The following is a 15,262-nucleotide window of genomic DNA, read 5'->3' as shown; positions in this document are numbered from 1 at the left end:
GAGCTCACTGGCTTGGGGTTCCTTAGGAACTCCGAAGTTAAGCGAGAAGGAGGCTAGAGCAATCCCATGATGGGTGACCCACTAGGAAGTTGCTCGTGAGTTCCCAAAGACAAAACCGTGAGGGAATGGTAAGCCCAAAGTGGACAATATCGTGCTACGGTGGTGGAGCGGGCCCGGGAAGTGATCCACCCCAGGCGGGGATGTGACACCCCTCGTGAATCGTGAAGAAGAAGAAGAAGGAGGAGGAGGAGAAGGAGAAGGAGGAGGGAAAAGAAGAGGAAAAAAAAGGAGAATAAGGAAGAAGAAGAAGAGGAAGAAAAAAAAAAAAAAAAAAAAATCCAACCCAACCCAATTCGCCCCCCTAACCCCCTGCAACCCAGAAAGAAGAAGGAGGAAGAAGAAGAAAAAAAAAACCCAACCCAACCTAGTTCGTACGCCCCCTCAAACCCAACCCCCTGCCAACACTAAATCCACCACTCTCATCCATTCTCCACATGCTCTTTCGCACCCATCCTCCACCTTCTCCGCGCACCCATCTTCCCGCCGACGAGATCTGGGTTTTTTTTTTTTTTGGGTTGTAGGAGGGAGAAGAGGGGGTGGGGGGGGGGGTGGTGGGGAGGGGGGAAGACAAACTAAGGGTGGGTGCGAGGGGAAGACAAATTGGAAATTTTTTTTTTTTTTGTGGGGTTGCAGGTGGGGGGGGGGGGGGGGAAGAAGATGAAGATGGGAAAAGAGAGGAGGGGAGAAGGGGGAGGGACGAACGAGGGTTGTTTTCCTTTTTTTTTTTTTATACTTTTTATTATTATTTTAATATTTAATAAATATTTTTAGTTTTTAATAATATTTTAATGATTTTTTAATAGAAAGTGGGCCCCGAATCAAGCAACGTCAGCATTTAACTGAAAAGTAAACGGCCAAGTAACGAAAGGTATAACATTGGACCAAATTCTAAAGATGAGGTATGACATTGTCAATTTTAAAAGATGAAGTTGAGGTAGTTTTTCGTACTTTACCCAAAAAATTATCAAATTTTACAGGCAAGTAGATCTCAGTGAATGGAGCAAGTTTTATACTTGTGGCCAAGTCCAATTTGACCGGGAAACACCTCAAATGGCCCGCGAACCGTTGGAACCCTAGAATTGGGTGTACTTGATTCGATGCCAAAACCAACTCCGACGCCCCAACCAATGCATGGGCTTTGTTCATGAGGTTGAGGGAAGTATTTTGGTGGTGGTGGTCGACGGTAATCATTGTCGGATTCAATGGAAAAATGAGAAAACCGCCGAAAAACCGTGGACTGTGCGGCTTTGGTTTGTAAAATTGGGTTAGAAATTGAGAAATATAATACCACAAAGATGTTGGGTTCACCGAGGGCTTTCCACAGACACCAAAATCACCTCAATCGGACATCAGACGGAAGAGATATAACATGGTCAAGGAACCGAGTCGGGGTTTGAAATCGGGTCATGGTTGATTGGGTGTTTCCTCCCCTCTCTCCTTTTCCTCCTCCTTCCCCCTTCTGATTGGTTTCCTTAACTCACATAAATCTAATTGGGCCAATCCTCACCTTTGATTGGTTACCATTCCCACATGGTGGGAGTTTTAAATAAAATTAAAATCTATAGTTTAGTAACACAACTTTAAATATCTGTAACTATACCGTTAAAATCCGTACTCGCAAACGGCTTTCGCCTATGCACTCGTGGTTTCGAGATCTATTCGAATACGTTACTTGTGACCTCGAAAGGTCAACAAATTTTAGATAATTAATTTCCAAACTTCGAACTTCGTAACTAATTTAATTAAAATCTAAATCCAAATAAATTAATATAAGTTATAAAAAAATAATATAAAATCTCAATAATACAGATACGTAGATTATAACAGTGAAATCCAGGAACGGGATTCACAATAGATGTGTTAACAACCGAATGATTTGGCTCTTGAGTGGCTTGAATTGCTATTTTTAAAATGACCTCAATGCCCATGGTCAATCTCCATGTTCAACAATGTGCTATGAGGAAGATCTCCTCAAGTCGCATATGAAATCAACGAAACCATGGCATCATTTGTCAAAATAGTGTCATGTCCACAAAGTAAAAAAGAAAATGACTTTGCAAGATGTTAAGAGGGGTTTAGGAAGGATGTGGAGTGGTGTTTTTGTTTCCTCCAAGCTCATTGAGCAATTGTTAGGAATGGTTGTAAGATTGTTTGATGAAGCGGGGCTCAATCCATCACGATGACGTGCATCATCCTTCACAACATGATTGTAGAAGATAATTGACTATTTATTTCATAGAGGTTTATGTAAAAACGCCAATGATTACTGTCTTATTTGTTAAAGAAAAATATAATATGTTAAAAATAATTAATTAATTGGTTTGATATTTGGGAATCAAAAGCTCTTTAATTTTAGGGAGTTTTAACGAAAAACCCACGATATTGTTCATTTTAACGAAAAACCACATTTTTACACTAAAAAGTCAAACCTGGTATTATTCATTTTACCCTTTATTTTGTTCTTATCGTTAAAACTCAAAGTTTTCAAACCCTTTTCATTAATTTTCCTTTAATTTTATGAATGCATTATGAATTATTTAATTTATTAGATCTTGAATTTTAATGAACATTTTTCATTTTCAACAATTCATGAAAGAATGAATTGAGAAAAAAACATATGAATATATTGGTTGCAAGAAAAGACCTCATGATAGTTAATATGGGCCCCACCACCCATCAATGATGGTATTCTTTGACTAGTCATCACTTTAGATAGTAAAGATGTTATTGAATGTGAACCAATATTGAGTTATTTACACCAAATAATGGAAAATGGAGAAAATTACGTAAAATCGAATAATTGTACAATATTTGCCTTATGTAACGCGGTCCCTGATGTGTTTGCAGTCGTGTGACTTGACTTATGAATGTCATCAGTTGGTGTTGACTGTAAAGCCCTCATTTCCACCGGTTCTTTTTGTGTGGCTTTCATGTCCACATTGATAACATGCATACGGTCTATGCGAAGGGTCTGTGCTGGTGGAGAAATTTTTCAATGTGATCAAAACACGAAGTGTTGTACCACGTATCATTATACAAATGATGACATAAATGTGTTAAAAAATTAATAACTTAAAAAATAAAATTTCCCACCATTTATATAAAAACATATAGTATACCAATTGTATTCCGATCACAATGAAAAATTTCTCGTGTTACACCACAAATCATTTTCCTGGCTCACCACACACAATCGGCGCCCTTGATTTAACTCACACACTAATCAACGAAATAGGAGGGCATGAAAGGATAGAAAGATTAGGAGGGTAGAGAATCATCCTCCAAAGCCAAGATAGCTTTTGGTGAAAATAGAAAATTTTACACATAATTTTCATTAATTTCCGAATGTAGTATATCATTTATCTAGCCACTAAGCCTAATCATCTTAGTTTAATTATATAAGATTAAATCTTACAATTCATAAGCCATCTTTTTTTTTACTCTTTTTCTCATTGCTTCTCGGCATATTTGTTTTAACTCGTTTAAATTTTAATACGTATTTTTTTTGGTAAACAAATTAGGCTAAACGCCTAATAAAGAGAAACTAAAGCAAATGATCACAAGGTCTAGAGATTTCAGCAGCATCTGACAGCAAGAGATGTCGACAAGAGGTAGGAGCTTGAGCGAAATAAACTGGACCACAAGAATACGACAAACTCAAGTTAGCCAATTCCTCAGCCACGAAATGCATCTCATCATAAACATGACCAAGTTCACAATTCCAATCTTTGTTTAACAGCTCATGGCAAGCCGGCACCAATTCACCAAGAGTATGGTTCTCACTCACACCTTAAAGAACTATATGGACAATGAGAACAAAATCAGATTCCAATTTTATACGTATTTGTTTAATAATAAAAAATTTTGGTTCACCATGTGAAAATTTTCTTAGACTTGTTGATAGTGTGAAAAAATATAGGAAAACTAATGAAAAGTGAAAAAAAAAAAACTTTAGTTTTAATAAAAAATGACAAATAAAGGTGTAGTGAACAGTACTATGGAAAGGTAAAAATGTGGTTTTTCATTAAAAGTGAACAGTACCGGAAGTGTTTCGTCAAAACTCCCAAAAAAATATTGTATGTTTCTTCGTTTATAAAATTTAAATCTTAAGCTACCCCGCTCGATAAAGGCTTCGCCCTTATTCACCGTCACATGTCTTTTCTTGTCCAATAATGCATTGTCATGTGCAATTTATCTTAATTCACATTGTAATGTATTATTAAATTTGAACACCACGTAACGGTAAATATATTTTGGGATGTGTTATCCACACATCTCATTTTATTTCTCACACATCCCTTGATAATTTATATTCGTGATATTCTTCAATTCATCCGATCTGACGGTCGAAAATTAAAAAGATGTGTGAGAAGTAAAATAGAGTGTGTGGATATCATACCCCTATATTTTATGTAAATTGCTCTTCTAATATAATATATTAGTCAAGTGTTGACCGTACCGCATACGCTTAGGCGAGTGGCTCTATTATTTGCCTTGTACTAGACAGCAAAAAAAAAATTAAATTGAGTTATTTATTTGTTTGAAAAAAAAATTGAGTCTATTAGAAATTGAGTTATTTATTTGAAAAAAAAAATTAGAATGAGTTGATTGATTTATTTCTTTATTTATTTTCTGTTGACATGCATTTTTTTATGGAGTAGAATTCTCTCCTCCTATTCTCATCTCATTCCCTCATTTTTTTATTGTATCTATAAAAAAAAATCAATATAAGATGTTGACGTTGCTAAACCTTCAAATAGAAGAAAAAGAGAGGATAGAGAGATTAGGAAAGGAAAGAACCCTCCTCCTTTTTCTATGGGGTCATTTTGATAGGAAACTTGGATGGGATAGTGATGGTAGTACCTCTTGCAGCCTGTAGGTCAATGGTAGAGTCCACTTGGACGTCTTGAACCGTTCAACTAATAAACACTTTGAAGCGAAACCTCATGGAAAATTAGGGGAGACCTACGATGGTCTTTGAAGAAAATTCTATAGTTTCCTTTTCTTTTCTTTTTTATTATAAAAAACTATTATTGAAATTTTAAAATTTTATATGTGCACTTTTCATAAGAGTATTATTTTATTAGATAAGAAACTATTGTTGTTACTCTAATTCAACCATAGCTTCTAGCTTAATGTTTAGATTTCTTGCAGGCGGAGTTGCAATAGCTTCTAACTAAATGGCAGGCAAGTAATCATCACTTATCTTGACATTTGAAGAAATAAACATTCGGGACAAATATTGTGATGATATATTTAGCACCAATAATCTGAAACAAATTCGTTTGTTTCTACAACGCTCAATGCGTGACTAATATTATAACACTTTTTAGATGACTAATATTATCAATATACAACTAGATGAAACGACAAATTTGCTCAGGGGGTCCAATAATGTCATAGACACAACAAGATATAACTAAATGAAACGATAAATTTGCTCATGGCTGGGTTCAATATAGGAAAAGAACTTACATAGAACAAGTTCACTACCATTTGAGGAGCCATGTAAAGAGTACCATGGGCTAAAGCCCAGGTAACTTTTAGTGGAAAAAATGTCATTGATTTCCAAATGTAGCACACAATATATACTTGGCCACTAAGCCTAATTATTTAGTTTAATTATATATAAGATTATATATTATAATTCATTAACCATCTCTATTTCTAACATCATTTTTCTCTTCGCTTCTCATACATATTTGTATCAAGTTTGGCCTTGTTTAAATTTTAGCTTGTGTTTTTTTCTTGGTAAATAAACGAGGTTAAACGCCCATAAGAGAAAACGAAAGCAAAACATCACGAAATCTAGAGATTAAGCAGCGTCTGACACCAAGATATGTCGACAAGAGGCAAACCTTAATCAAATAAACTAGACCTAGAGAATACAAACTCAAGTTAGTTTCTTCATCAACCATTAAGGCCATCTCCAACCAAAGGGTCCAAAGGGCCAGAGGGCCGAAAATAGCCCGAAAACCGTCTCCAACCGAGGGCTAGGCCAGAGGGCTCTAGAATCTGAGAGGGCCCCACAGAATCGAAAAGGGCTAGAGGGCTGGAGAGCTGGCCAGAAAATTCAGTTTTCTTGTCGGTTATAACTGATAGGAATGCTTAAGGAAAAAATTCAAATGTAACGGCTAGCTAACGTCAGCTAGCCGTTGCATTTGAATTTTTTTTTTTTTTTTTATAGTTTTATTATTATTTTTTATTGACAAAATTTTTCCTATAAATTCTATTTTTAATATTTTTTTTTAAATTCTATTTTTTCCTATAACTTTTATTTTACAAAATTTGTTTCATTTTTTTTTTAAATTCCATTTTTTCCTATAACTTCTATTTCACATAGTTGCTTTATTTTATTTTAAATTCTATTTTTATCCCATAACTTCTATTTCACAAAATTTGTGTCATATTTTTTTTAAATTATATTTTTTTCCTATAACTTCCTAAGCCATTATACAACATTAAATTAAATTAAGTAACATGAAACAACATTAAACAATATGAAATAACATTAAATAACATTAACCAACATACAAATTATACAACATAAAAAAAACATTTAACAACATGAAACTTAAACAACATTTTAAAAAACATTTAACAACATAAAACTTAAATGCCTACTGCATGCTTCTTTTGGCCCAAAGATGCACAACAAGATCATGTTGTAGGTACTTGTTTGTGGCACGAGAACGTATCATTCTATAGCGTCTCATGTACTAATTTATAGAGATACTACCAGTTCTTGGATTGAAAGGCAAATTAGGCCCATCATATATTTTTGCACAAGCCCTTCTTGACCTATTTGGATCTTCTTGGTCGTCATCGGACTCTCCATCAATATACCCATTTCGCTCATCCTCCACTATCATATTGTGTAATATGATGCAAGACATCATGATGGAGTCCAAATTTTCTCAACTCCACCTTCTTGCCGGTTCGTTAATAATCTTCCACCGTGCTTGTAGAATACCGAAAGCTCTCTCAACATCTTTCCGGTATGCCTCTTGGTGTAAGGTAAACAACTTTTCTGCATCATTCCTAGGGTTTGGAATTGCTTGGACAAGTGTCGCCCACTTTGGGTAGATGTCATCTGCCAATCAATACCCCATATTGTATTGACGGTTATTGATGTAGTAGTGAAGTTGAGGTGCTTTACCTTCCGTCAAGTTATTGAAGAGGGGTGAACGCCCAAGAACTGTAATGTCATTTTGGGATCCAGGGACTCCAAAGAAAGCATGCCAAATCCATGTGTCATATAAGGCAACCGCCTCTAACACAACAATTGGCTTTCTTGACCTTCCGCTAAAGCCTCATTGCCATCCAGTGGGATAGTTCTTCCAATCCCAATGCATGTAGTCTAATGACCTTATCATGCCTAGAAACCCACGGTCTTCATCTTTGCGAAGGAGCCGATTCAAATCTTCTTGATTTGGCTCGCGAAGGTACTCGTCTTTGTGAACCTGAACAATTATGTCACAGAATTGTTGAAGAGTATCAAGGCATGTAGACTCAAACATATCATGGGTTTCATCCATCGAATCAATTGGGGAGCCATAGGCCATCATTCGAAGTGCAACAGTAACCTTCTGATGAGGTGAGAAACCAGGGCGGTCTCCTCTGTCTCGCTTCTGTCGAAAGTATGGATTGATTTCCTAGACACTCCAAGACATGACGCCTCATCTGGAAACGACGTCTGAAATCCTTTTCTGTGTACACCGAGTTGGGGTTGAAGTAGTTGTTCATCAGATTGGCATGCGACATTGCTCTGTTTCGTGGTTTGTAAGAGCGACCAGCAATAGAGCCACCCTATTGAGGTTGTTCCTCAGTTGGCTAACACACCATGGTTGCAGCCATGGTTGTTGCTATGTTTTGTTTGTTGCGCCTTACTTGAACTTCTTCATCAGACTCCTCATCTTCTCTTCTCATTTGCGCCCATTTTGCTTCCAATTTAGAATTAGATGAGGACCCCCAGTTGGAATCCGAAGAGGATCCAAAGTTGGAATTCATTGCAAACTTGAATTGAAAAAGATTGAATTGAAAGAGATTGAATTGAAATAGATTGAATTCAAAGTTGTGTGAATTATAGCCCAATATCCACCCTATTTATAGCAAAAGGAAAATTCAAATCCAACGGCTAGCTGACATCATCATGATGTCAGCTACCAACGACTAGCTGACGTCACTTAGCCGTTGGATTTGAATTTAAGTTGTAGTTTTAAAATAATAATTTATGTTTGACCCTTTGGCTCTCAGTTGGAGACGATTTTTTGTGGCAGGGCTAAAACGAGCCTTCTGGCCCTCGGTTGGAGACGGAGGCAAATATGGCCCTATACTGTTCATTAAAATATTAATATCTTGGAGAATCTTGGAGGGCCAGAGGGATAAAATGAGCCATCTGGCCAGCCCTTGGTTGGAGATGGCCTAAATTCTAGAGCAGATCCTCTTCCATGTTTTTGGTGTCAGCTAACTATGGAGGTCATTCACACCCTAAGTTCCAGGTTAGCTAGATATAGAGGACCTTCCCTCCATGTTCCAAGTGTCAGCCATCTATGGAGGCGCTTCACCCCCGTTGTAACATCCCGTCCCGGAAATATCGAAACGTACATTGAAATTACGATTTTACCCCTAATTTGTTCGTTTACACATTAGTGTTGTGTTGTGTGGGTTGTGGGACCACACACTCACTCATACACTCTCTTTTCTCCCGGGATTCCCTCCCTCATTCCCTCACTCTGTCTTTCTCTGTCTCTTCTCTCTCTCTCTCTCTCTCTCCCCGAGTTCCTCTCTTCTTCTTCTTCCTTCTGCAAACACACGGACATACACACAAACCAACTCAAACCTTCACCAATCAAGGAACCAATTACACCATTGAACTCGTGAGGTTGTGAGGAGCACAACCATACCAATTCCAGGTAAGAATTCGAACGTTTTCACGTCGTTTCAACAATGGCCGAATTATTGCACTGTTCATGTAAACCTAAACTAGTGTGTTTTTGGAATTTCTAAGCTTGTAGATGTGTTTGTGAGGTCCCAAGGAGCCTCGGAGTAGTTCGTTGGGTGAATTTGGACGTTGGGAAGGCTAGGTTCAAAGTTGGCCGAACTTTGATCGTTGTTGCAGGTATGATCGTTTGATTTTTAGGCCTTAAAAGTAGTCTAACGTGATTCTACTAGTCCTAAGCTTCATTTTGGTATAAAGATCGTGAAAAATGGTTGAAAAACGAAGGAGAAAACTTAGTTTGAAAATTACCCAGTTTTCCGGCGCCGTTGCCGGCGCCGGAGTCTCGCCGGAGAAGACAGGGGAATATTCCGTTAAGTCTAACGGAATATTCCTAACGGCAGTAGACGGAATCTGGTTAGATTTAACGGAATATTCCGTTAGTTGACGGAATATTCCTGACAGCGTCAGCTGACGCCGTCAGTGTGCAGTACACGTGGCTGCGCGTGGGGGCGCGTAGGGCCGTGCATGTTCAGGCGCGTGGGGGCGCGTGCGTGGTCCAAAAATTATTTTAAAAATATGGGTGTGATCCTGAGGTTGTGTAGATCACGTTGGTATATTCATTTGTCCAATTTGAGCAATGTATGAGAAGTTATTACGAGAAGTTGCCTAGGTGCTTTTAAATTAACGTTTTCGTAACTTTGTCGCGTATAGGTGATTCGTTTTCCGAGGACGAGCGTACACACTCGAGGCAGGGGGGCTACGACCTTTCCAATTATCAGTGAGTGGGCTTTTGTTTTCCGTATATACCTATATACATATTAATTCCCAGAAATTAAATAGAAAAGGTTATTGTTTTATGCCATACATTTTATTATTAATACTTATGCATCATCACATGCATTAGTAACGGCATACATTTATATATGTATATTTGGTGCTGTGGATGCACAGGTAAGTGCCAGGTAAGTGGTATTTATGTTTGTATGCAATGGTAGTTTGAGATGTTTAGAGAGCTCATAATCTGCACCCCCGGTGTTAGTGCTCCCGCCCAGGGCCAGGGCATAGTCCTTCACGTGATGTTCACCCGCACCACACGCTCGCCTTGGATCCAAGTTAGGTGCAAGCCTTGTCGTGCAGACCACATTAGGTGGTTCCGACTCGTAGGTGACCCGCGATTATTCGCATAGTCTTCACGTGATCGTAGCACTAGAGCGTATATATTACACCCAGTCTTGTCATACAGACCACGTTAGGTGGCTCCGACTTGTGTGCAGATTCAGATGTTGAGTTGAGATTGGAGCTTTATCTGCAGCGGTACATGTCACGTTAGGTGACTCCCGGCTGTCAGATCATATGTTATTGATGTGAATTACGCTTGAGTATTTATATTTGATTATGAGATTCTGTTGTGGCATATTCTCAAGCATGAATGGCATATTGTGAGCATAAATGGCATATTGTGAGCATGAATGGCATATGGTGGAGCATGATTGGCATACCTATACATACGTATATATGTTCATTTTCTGGGAAGTATACAGGTTTTACGGCGAGGGGTTAGAATGTATTTTGCTAAAGAGTTTTCAAAGAGCTTTGTTTTTGCCCACTCACGCTTTTGTTTTTGCGCCCCTCCAGGTTCTAGTGGTCTAGCAAGTTCGGTGGTTTATCCCAGAGGGCGTCCCGGCATTTCTGACAAACATTCACCATTGTAGGGTCACCTTCGGGTGTAATTATGTCGTATCTTTTCCTTTGGACTGTTGTAGACTTGCTCTGAATTGTGTCTCACATACACTAGTACTTTGTATGCTATTAGGTTTTTTTATTTATTCGTACTTTTATATTACTATATCATTAGCTTCTGCACGCGCACATGGTTACGTCACTTATTCCTGACGGCCAGCACGCCCTGATCTCGGTCGGGGTGTGTCACCCATGCTCCAAGTGTCAGCAAGCTATGAAGGCCCTTCACTCCATACTTTCAGGTTTTAACCAGGTTTGGTGCCTCCAGACTGGTAGAATTACGTGTCAACCATTTGTAGTGTCTGCACTAGCGGAGCCTATCATGAAAAAGATATAATCTTATATAATCCGAGATAGTTTTGGTGAAAAAGAAAATTTTACACATAATTTTCATTAATTTTTTAATGTAATCTACCATATACGTAGACACTAAGCCTAATTATCTTAGTTTAATTATATAAGATTATATCTTACAATTCATAAGCCATCTTTTTTTCTTACTTTTTTTCTCATTGCTTCTCTACATATTTGTTTCAACTCATTTAAATTTTAATACGTATTTTTTTTGGTAAACAAATGCGGCTAAACGTCAAATAAAGAAAAACTAAAACAAAGCATCACAAGGTTTAGAGATTTCAGCAGTATCTAACACCAAAATATGTCGATAAGAGGCAGGATTTAGTGAAATACATTGGACCAAAAGAATACGACAAATTCAAGTTAGTCAATTCCTCAGCCACAAAATGCATCTCATCATAAACGTGACCAAGTTTACAATTCCAATCTTTGTTTAACAGTTCACCACAAGCCTGCAGCAACTCACCAAGAGGATGGTTCTCACTCACACCTTGAAGAACGATATGGACAATGATTGAAGAACTAAATGGACAATGAGAACAAAATCAAATTCCAATTTTACACGTATTTGTTTAATAATGAAATTTTTTTGCTCACCATGTGAAAATTTTATTATGCTAGCTGATAATGTAAAAAAATATTGTATGTTTCTGCATTTATAAAAATTTAAATATTTAAGCTAGCCCACTCGGTAAAGTCTCTACCCTTATTCACCGTCACGTGACCTTTTTTGTCCAATAATGCATTGTCATGTGCAAAGTATTCTTCACATGACAATATATTATTAAATCTAAACGTTACGTTACAATAAATCAATTATATGTAAGTTGTTCTCGAAAATCATGTTAGTGAAGAGCTGATCGTGCCGCATACGCTTAGGCAAGTGGCCCTATTATTTGCCTTGTACTAGTCATCAAATTCCAGTCTATTAGAAATCGACTTATTTATTTGAAAGAAAAAAAAAAAAAAAGAAGAAGGGGTTGACTGATTTATTTTTGGCTTTTTTTTTATTAATACCTTACATAATATTGAATGCACCCCACATTAAAAATTAATTTTAAGTGACTTATGTAACCTCCTATGCAATGACAATTTCAACCTATAAGTGACTTATGTAACTTACTATGCAATGACAATTTTGACCCTATGAGGTTTAAAGCAACTAAGAAATTTCTAAATACACCCCAAATTACTTGTAACGTATTATTTATCTTCTTCAACTATCAAAACCCCCCTCACCCTCCATTCCATTGTTGAATATAATTCTAACTATTGAAACTATAAACACGTTGATTGAGAAAAAAAAAATTAACGAATGGAACACGATACCAATATTTTGGAATCTTCACATGAGGCAAAATTTCATATTTGTCATTGTTTTAATTATTCAACGACATCGGTAATTATTTAAGCATGCTTTTGCTTTCCATACCACCCAATTTCATAGAAGGCCAACCCATCAACGCCTTTTCTGTTCTTATTCATCTTCTGGGGTTTACTTTTGATCTGTTAGGTTTCTCCCAATTGCCATTTTTAGCAGAAATCCTTTTGTTAGCAAAAGGTTTAAAGAGACAAAGAAAAGGAGATTGGCTGTGATGACCCAATGAAACTAAAGCTTAACAGACCGGATTGTAGACTTCTCATTTTAGAGAATGTTACGCTTTTAATCCTAAGTCAATTTAATTTATAAAAATTGAAAATGAGTATTATAAGATTTGAAGAATTAATGTGGGGTGTATGTGGAAAATATTAGGTGTATGAGAATGTGGGGTGTAAGGGTATTATGAGAAAGAATGTGGGGTGTATTAAGATAATTTTTAATTGAAAAAGTAAATATAGGATGTATTAAGTATGTGGGGTTTAATTAACAATACGTGGGGTGTTAATAGAATAAGCCTTTATTTATTTTTATTTTTTTTTGTTCATGCATACTTTATGGGTCATTTTGATGGGAAATTAGGATGGGATAGTGATGGTAGCACCTCTTCCAGGTCAATGGTAGAGTCCACTTCACTTGAACGTCTTGAATCGTTCAACTAATGAACACTTTGAAGCGAAACCTCATGGAAAGTTAGGGAAGACCTACGATTGTCTTTGAAGAAAGTTCTATGTTCACACCCCCCCCCCCTTTTTTCTCTCTCTTCTTTTTTATTTTATTTTATTTTATTTTAATTATAGAAAACAATTATTGACATTTTAAAATTTTAATTGTATACTTTTCGTAAGAGTATTATTTCTCTTTATAAGAAACTATTATTGTTACTCTAATTCAGCAATAGCTTTTAACTGAATGTTTAGATTTTTTGCAGGCAGAGTTGTAATAGCTTCTAACTGAATGGCAGGCATGTAATCATCACTTCTCATGGCATTAAGAGAAAGAAAGATTCGGGACAAATATTGTGATGATATATGGATTGTCTGATTTTAGCACCAATAATCTGAAACATATTCGTTTGTTTCTATAGCACTTGCGCGACTAATGTTATAACACTGTTTAGGTGACTAATGTTATAAAGATATAACTAGATGAAACGACAAATTTGCTCATGGAGTCCAATAATGTCCTAGACACAACAAGATATAACTAGATGAAACAATAAGGGCTCTTTTGGTATCCTACCCAAAAACTTTTATTGTTCCTAAAAATAATTTTCAAATAACGTTGCTAAAAACAGTTTTATTTTAAATCTCAAAATTTCAAAAATCTGTTTGGTTGAGTTTTTAAAAATAGATTTTTAGTTTGAATTCAAACTATCTTGAGCAGAAATTGGAGGAGAGAAAGACAGGGAAAGGGCGAGGAGGTGAGGGAGAGAGCAAAAAATTACGGTGAGAAAGTGAGGAGTGAGAAGAAAGAGAGGATGATGAGACAAAGGCTGAGGAGAGAGAGAGAAGACAGGGTGACATGGGGAGAGAGGAAAGAGAGGGTTAGGAGAGAAGAAAGAGAGGGTTAGGAGAGGAAAAAGAAAAGGATAGGAGAGAGAGCAAAAAAAAAGATGTTGAGGAGAAAGTAGAAAAAATTCTAAAAACTCACTTTTAGTGTTTTTAAGAAATATCCTATATTTTTAAGTTAGTTTTGAATTCAATTTTTAAAAAGAGTCCTACCAAGTAAGAATTCAACGCCTAAAACTCAAAAAGTGTTTTTCAGTTAAAAAAATTGAACTCAAGTAGGATACCAAACAAGCTCTAAATTTTCTCATGGCCAGGTTCAATATAGGAGAAGAATTTATATGGAATGAGTTCACTATTATTTGCAGAGCCACATAAAGAGTACCATGGGATAAAGCCTAGGTTGCTTTTAGTGAAAAAAGAAAATTTTACATGTAATTATCATTGATTTCCAAATATAGCGCACAATATATACTTGGCCACTAAGCCTAATTATTTAGTTTGATTATATATAAAATTATATATTACAATTCATTAACCATCTCTATGTCTTACACCTTTTTTGTCATCGTTTCTCGTACATATTTGTATCAAGTTTGGCCTTGTTTAAATTTTAGCATGTATTTTTTTTTTTTGGGGTAAACAAACAGGGTAAAATGCCCATAAGAGAAAACTAAAGCAAAACATCACGAAGTCTAGAGATTCCAGTAGTGTCCGACACCAAGATATGTTGACAAGAGGCAAGAGCTTGATCGAATAAGCTGGACCAAGAGAATATGACAAACTCAAGTTAGTCTTTTCATCAACCACAAAATTCATCTCACGATAAACATGACAGAGTTCACAATTTCAATCTCTCTCTAACAGCTCACTACAAGCCTACACTAATTCACCAAGAGGATGATTTTCACTCCCACCTTGCATAATCACATGAACAACGAGAGCATAATCAAATTACAATTTTAGCACATATTTGTTTAATAATGGAAATTTTCTAGCTTGCCCCCTGAAAAATTTCTTAGACTAAAGAATAATGTATATTTCTTCGTTTATAAAAATTTAAGTCTTTAAGCTAGCCCACCTAATGAAAATTTAAATATTTATGTTTACATTTATGGTCATTTAAGTTGTAACCGCAAGTCATTGGCTATTTGCTTCTTGTGTAGAGGAGGTTTAATAGTGATAGTATCTGCCACTTTCACTTGAGGATGTATTAGTACAGCAAGAAACCCTTATTTAATGCAAAAAAAAACCATCATTCAATGCCAAAAGTCCATT

The sequence above is a fragment of a genome, unplaced genomic scaffold (genome assembly GCF_019419815.1).
Source record: "Pyrus x bretschneideri cultivar Hongxiangsu unplaced genomic scaffold, Pyrus_bretschneideri_v1 Contig274, whole genome shotgun sequence".
In the NCBI taxonomy this organism is placed as follows: Eukaryota; Viridiplantae; Streptophyta; class Magnoliopsida; order Rosales; family Rosaceae; genus Pyrus; species Pyrus x bretschneideri.
Note: the sequence above shows the minus strand (reverse complement) of the source record.